Source organism: Triticum urartu, chromosome 1A (assembly GCF_056163025.1).
Source record: "Triticum urartu cultivar PI428250 chromosome 1A, HENAU_Tu73, whole genome shotgun sequence".
NCBI classification, from domain to species: Eukaryota; Viridiplantae; Streptophyta; class Magnoliopsida; order Poales; family Poaceae; genus Triticum; species Triticum urartu.
In genome coordinates, this window is record NC_141873.1 from 145600053 (window position 1) to 145606052 (window position 6000).

Sequence of the window (6000 nt, forward strand, 5' to 3'; positions counted from 1 at the left end):
AGAACCCGGGCCGACATGGCTAGTCGTGAACCCAAAGAGGCACTAACCTATGGGGACAGGCATACATGATTCACATCGAGCATGTTGGTCAGCAGCGTGTGAATCCGGGCTGTAGCACTGGGCTAACAGGACTCTGGGGAACCCGGGCTGTAGCAGGCTAGGCAGGACTCCGGATGTCACCGCGTGACATTTCCCCGAAGGGATAGACACAGGAACGAAGTGAAACACATGCCGGCCAGTCAAGTTGTTTGGATCATCGAGGTCAGACAGAGACAATGCCTTGACTTTCTTGTAAGAGGTAGTATGGGCCATGGCATAGAGGTCATACACCTCTGGCACCTTATCTGCCTTATTGTAGCGTGCCTGAAAGAGAGAAACAAAGTAAATTAGTAATTAAAGGGCTCAAGCTAGCATGATGAATGAATTGCATGAATCATGAAGCAAACCACATACCCAGTTCCGACCAAACTGATATAAGTTGGATCTGCCTTGATGGTGTGGCACACCTTCCATTTGGGCACGTTTGTCCTTGGCCTCGTTGTGGACAGCTAGCCATTCTTTTGAGCACCAATCATCGACCAACACCTCCCAACAATCCATCCGATCCGCACACCATCTCGAAGGCGCCTAAGTTAGCAAATAGAAACTTGAGCGCTACGGCTATGAATTACTAAATGAAGGAAGTAAGTATAAGGCCTTAAGAATTACCTTCATGTACTGCTCCTTACTCAGGAACTTCTCGCGGCACACCGGCTTGGTCTTCTTGATACCACGCAGGGCGTAGTAGTCTCGAACAGCCTGCACCTGAGCCTCATGCCGTAAGTTCTGTAGTAGGCGCTTGCCGATGTTATCGATAACATTTGTCGCGTCCTCCTCGTATCCCTCCTCACACCTGTAGAATGTCTGCAATCAAATGAGACAATATTGATTAGTACAATTAATAACTAGCTAGTTGAAGACTTTTAATTGTGTAAAGGAGAAATGACGCAGAACTTTCTGATCACCACGTCTGCCCTCGTGTCGCACAAGACACCATCGATAATCTCACCCGGCGGGGCCGGGGCAGCCAAGTAGTGCTCCCAGCTCAATCCAAGCTCTGGAAGACGACCCTCACCAGGCAACGTGACAAACCCCGGGAAGTTTTGCCACCAAAGCACTCCAAGGACGGAGTTGGGCCGGTGGACATTCTGATGGTGGTCCCAACCCCTGCAGCATGACAAGGCCAATGCATTAGATATTTGAAGAAACGTGAATGCAGAAAGTACAAAAAGATTAAATGCACTTACCTCTCCCCATCAGGGAAAATCAACCACCTCTGCTCGCAGGTCGCCGGCACTTCCGGGAGCCATGTACAACCACGCTGGTACACGGTGCCCCCCTCCTCCTCAATATCTGTCGGCTCCCCGCCATCATCAGCATGGCCAATCGGCCCCTTAGGATGATCCGGCCAGGTACCCCATCCAGACGTGTGCTCCTCCAGGGTCTCATGGGTCGAAGGCCCGTCGACCCGAGGCTCGTGGACCGGAGTCCGTGTAGCCTCCTCCTCGGACGAGTCCACCCTAGCAGTCACATGCTCGAGTGAAACAACTGGGGGTGGCGGCGAGGAAGGCACCCTAGCAGTCACCCTACCTCCTCTCCCGCGACCACGTGCTCCAACTCCTCTCTTCTTCCCTCCCTTACCTCATCCCCTGCTGGGCACCGCGGTCGACGAAGAAGGGGCCTCCCTTACCGGTGTCACCATAATGTCTAGCAACGCTCGGCGGAGAGGTGCGTGTGGAATGGAAGACCTCCCACCACGCGCCGACGAAGAAGGGGCCTCGGAGCGCTCCCGACAAGCGCCCACCATCTTTCAACACCTGCCATGACAAAGAGTAAGCGAAATTACTACAACATAAAAAATATTGACATGAATAATAATATGTATATCACTTAAGTGTATCATCATCAAGTACAACATAAAAAAATCAAATACCTGACACGAACTACTAATAATCTCGATCACTATCATCAATAAATGCATAATCATCATCATCACTATCATCAATGACGTGCTCATAGGGTTCAGCGGCTTCAACATGTGGAAGGCCACCTTGACGTAATCGGCCAAGCATTGACAGGTCATCCGCAGCAGTAACCTCTTCTTGTTTCGGCTCTTCTTGTTCCTCCTCTGGGGTGATGCCGGATTCACTGTCGCTGTCTACTTCAATGTTTTGGGGTGAAGTATAGCAGTTCTGGTATCGTTTTTTTGGAAAGACGTGTCTCTTGGAAGAATTCTCCTTCATATGTGTCTGGGTTAATGTGAGGTTCATAATCCTCTTCCTTTGGGGGTGATAGTCTAGCACGTGGCGGCACTTCATAAACGACATCCCAACCTTTCATATTTGGATTAGTTTGGCAGGCCCATGGTAGATAGAATACTTGGGTCGCCTGTTGAGCCGTAATATAGACATCAGGAACATCTAAATGGGTGCCTTGTTTGATTTCAACTAGCCCATATGTTCATGAGTCCTTCTAGTCTCATTCAGCTGAAACCAATAACATTTGAAGACTACGACATTCGGTGGGTTTTCACCATAGAATAGAAGTTCATAAATTGCTTCAACTCTCCCATAATACTCGGTACCTCCTTCGCCGATAGCAGATACACAACAATTTGTAGACTTTCGGTCGGCCATAGATAGCTCTTTGCCATAGGTACGAAAGCGATACCCATTGATGTCGTATTTGTCAAATGAACGGACCTTATAGTCAAAACCATTAACGACTTGTCTCAATTCGGTGTCCATAGACTCTGAATTAGCCTACAAGTTTAATACGAATGGATTGTTGCATTAGGCACAAATTAGCGAATGAAATGAAATGGTCTAATAGAACTTACCGTTTGTTTGAACCAAGAGATAAAACCGGGATATCCGCCTCCTTGCTTTGCGAGAAGCTCATACTCTTCGACGGAATCCTTTTGGATCACCGCTCCATACGAGAATATGGTGGCGTATCGATTGTATGAAATATCCAGGAATAAGAGCAATTCAAAGGAAATAGAAGTTGCGAAACAATGTACCAAGAACTTACTCGATGTACGGCCGCACTTCTGTCAGGTTGTTGAAGATATACAACGAAATGGTCCTCCATTCTCCGTTATCCAAAGATACTGGTTTCGAACCACTGGATGGTGCGAGATTCCCATTGAATGTGCTGAGGTTGGATCCACCCCTTTTAGGGTCATCAGCATTGTACCGAGGCTTAGGATTATGCGAATGACGATTTTTGGCTTCGTAGTGTGCTGTCATGAAGTGTGCCGCCTCCTCAGTGATGAATGCCTCGGCCATCGATGCTTCGATGCTATGTTTATTTTTACATTTTTCTCAAAGTGTCTTCTGCATCCTCTCAGTTGGGTAGCACCAACAATTTTGCACGGGCCCCCCAATCTTGCCTCGGTCGGGAGATGCAAAATCAAATGCTGCATTGGATTAAAGAAGCCCGGTGGAAAGATCTTCTCTAACTTGCAGATCAACTCCGGCGCCAACTCTTCCATTTCTTATAGCACGCCAGGCGATAGTTCTTTCGCACAAAGAACATGGAAGAAATAGCTGAGTTCTGCCAGTACTAGCCATTCATCCTCAGGGATGAAGCCACGCAAAATCACCGGCATTACCCGCTCAATCCATGTGCCAATCATGACTCTTGAGACCAAATATCTTCAATTTATCAAGAATCGCTCCCCTCTTTAGATTCGCTGCATACCCATCGGGGAACATCAACAGCATTTTCACCCACAAGATAATTTCCCTCATAGCTGGCCTTCCAAGATTGAACCATGCCTTTGGCTTCGTCCAGTTCTGCTTTCCTTTTGGTTCTTTCATGTTTTGTAACGGCCTATCACATAGCGCCCCCAGATCGACTCTAGCCTTAGTATTATCCTTTGACTTCCCATCTATGCCGAACAATGTACCAAAAAGTGCCTCGGCGATATTCTTCTCAGTGGGCATCACGTCGATGTTGTGTGGGAAAAGGAGGTCTTTGAAGTAAGGCAGATCCCATAAGCATGTCTTATGAGTCCAGGCGTGTTTAGAATTATACCCCTTGAAGTACCCTGGACACTCTGGATCTGGCTCAAGAGCGTTTAACTGATCCAGGCTCTGTTGGCCTGTCAACGCAGGTGGTGCAGAGTTTTTGACAACTCTACCTCTCATGAAGTTCTTCTTGTCTTTCCTGAACTTATGGCGAGGATGCAGGAACTGTCTATGCATGTCGAAGCAAGAAAACTTGCGGCCGACCTAAAGCTAACGAAACTCAAGAGCTCCCTTGCATGTGGGGCACGGGAACCTTCCATGCACACACCAACCAACGAATAGCGCATACGCCAGCAAGTCATGCGTCGAGTACATGTACCAGACACGTATTATGAAGTTCCGTTTGCTATAGGCGTCGTATGTCTTGAACCCATTATCCTAGGCTTCTTGCAATTCGTCCTTAAGCGGCTTCATGTACACATTCATATTTTTCCCCGGATAGTTGGGCCCTGGAATTATCAACCTCAGGAAGATGTTCTTTCTTTGCATAATCTGTCCGGGGGGAGATTGAATGGAAAGACAAATACGGGCCAACAACTGTATTGGGTTGCCGTCAGACCAAACACACTGAACCCATCCATGCTGATGCCGACTCGAGGATGCCTCAGATCTACCGCTTTGTCATCATGTAAATCATCAAACATTTTCCATGCAACACCATCCGATGTGTGTACCATTGTCGGTGTCAAAACCAGCGGATCTCGGGTAGGGGGTCCCGAACTATGCGTCTAGGATCGATGGTAACAGGAGACGGGGGACACAATGTTTACCCAAATTCGGGCCCTCTCTATGGAGGTAATACCCTACTTCCTGCTTGATTGATCTTGATGAATATGAGTATTACAAGAGTTGATCTACCACGAGATCGTAATGGCTAAACCCTAGAAGTCTAGCCTATGTGAATATGGTAATGAGTATATGTGGTGTCCTTTCCGGACTATCCCCTTCGGTTTATATAGACACCGAGGGGATCTAGGGTTTACATGGAGTCGGTTACATAAGAAGGAATCTTCGGTCACCAGGCTTGCCTTCCACGCCAAGTAGAGTGTCGGGACCCCGATTCCAAGTCACATGGATCTAGCCGGTAACACCTCATATCACTTTGCGGCCTCACGCACGGTATTCCCATGGGTGTCGCCTTACCCTGGCCGGGACCGTTTGCGCCTTTTGGCTCACGGATATGATTGTGTCGCTAGCATCCATATGACAGAGAACCCGGGCCGACATGGCTAGTCGTGAACCCAAAGCGGCACTAACCTATGGGGACAGGCATACATGATTCACATCGAGCATGTCGGTCAGCAGCGTGTGAATCCGGGCTGTAGCACTGGGCTAACAGGACTCCGGGGAACCCGGGCTGTAGCAGGCTAGGCAGGACTCCGGATGTCACCGCGTGACATTTCCCCGAAGGGACAGACACAGGAACAAAGTGAAACACATGCCGGCCAGTCAAGTGTCCTGAGCAGTAGTGCTGGGCTAGCAGGACTCCGGTGAACCGGGCTGTAGCGGACTACTATGGCTCAAGGAAGCACTAGACTACATTTCCCCATAAGAGAGGCTGCCAAGTATAAACAACTAGATTGTCGGATCCCACACATAGCAATACACGTCACACGTACGCATAACATGCAAGTATGTGATGTACAACATGGCATCACAACATAACGCAACTCATATAGATAAAGACCCAGAAGAGCCACATAGCATTAAATACAAACAGGGGTCACATGACCCATCATTCAGAGCATACAAGCAACGGAAGCATTACATGTCTGAGTACAGGCAACTACAAAAGAAAAAGGCTAAGAGGCCTGACTATCTATAAGTCCCTTCCAAGGGTACAAGATCGTAGCTGAGGTAACAAGCTACTTGTCGAAGTCCAAGCGGTACTACTAGTGAGACAGATGTCTCACCTGCAAAACATAAA

General features: G+C 48.2%; 1 pseudogene; it reads right to left on the minus strand.

The window, feature by feature from the left end:
• Nucleotides 1-660: 660 nt before the first annotated feature.
• On the minus strand, nt 661-1846 carry LOC147990405 (uncharacterized; annotated as a pseudogene).
• Nucleotides 1847-6000: the final 4154 nt, after the last annotated feature.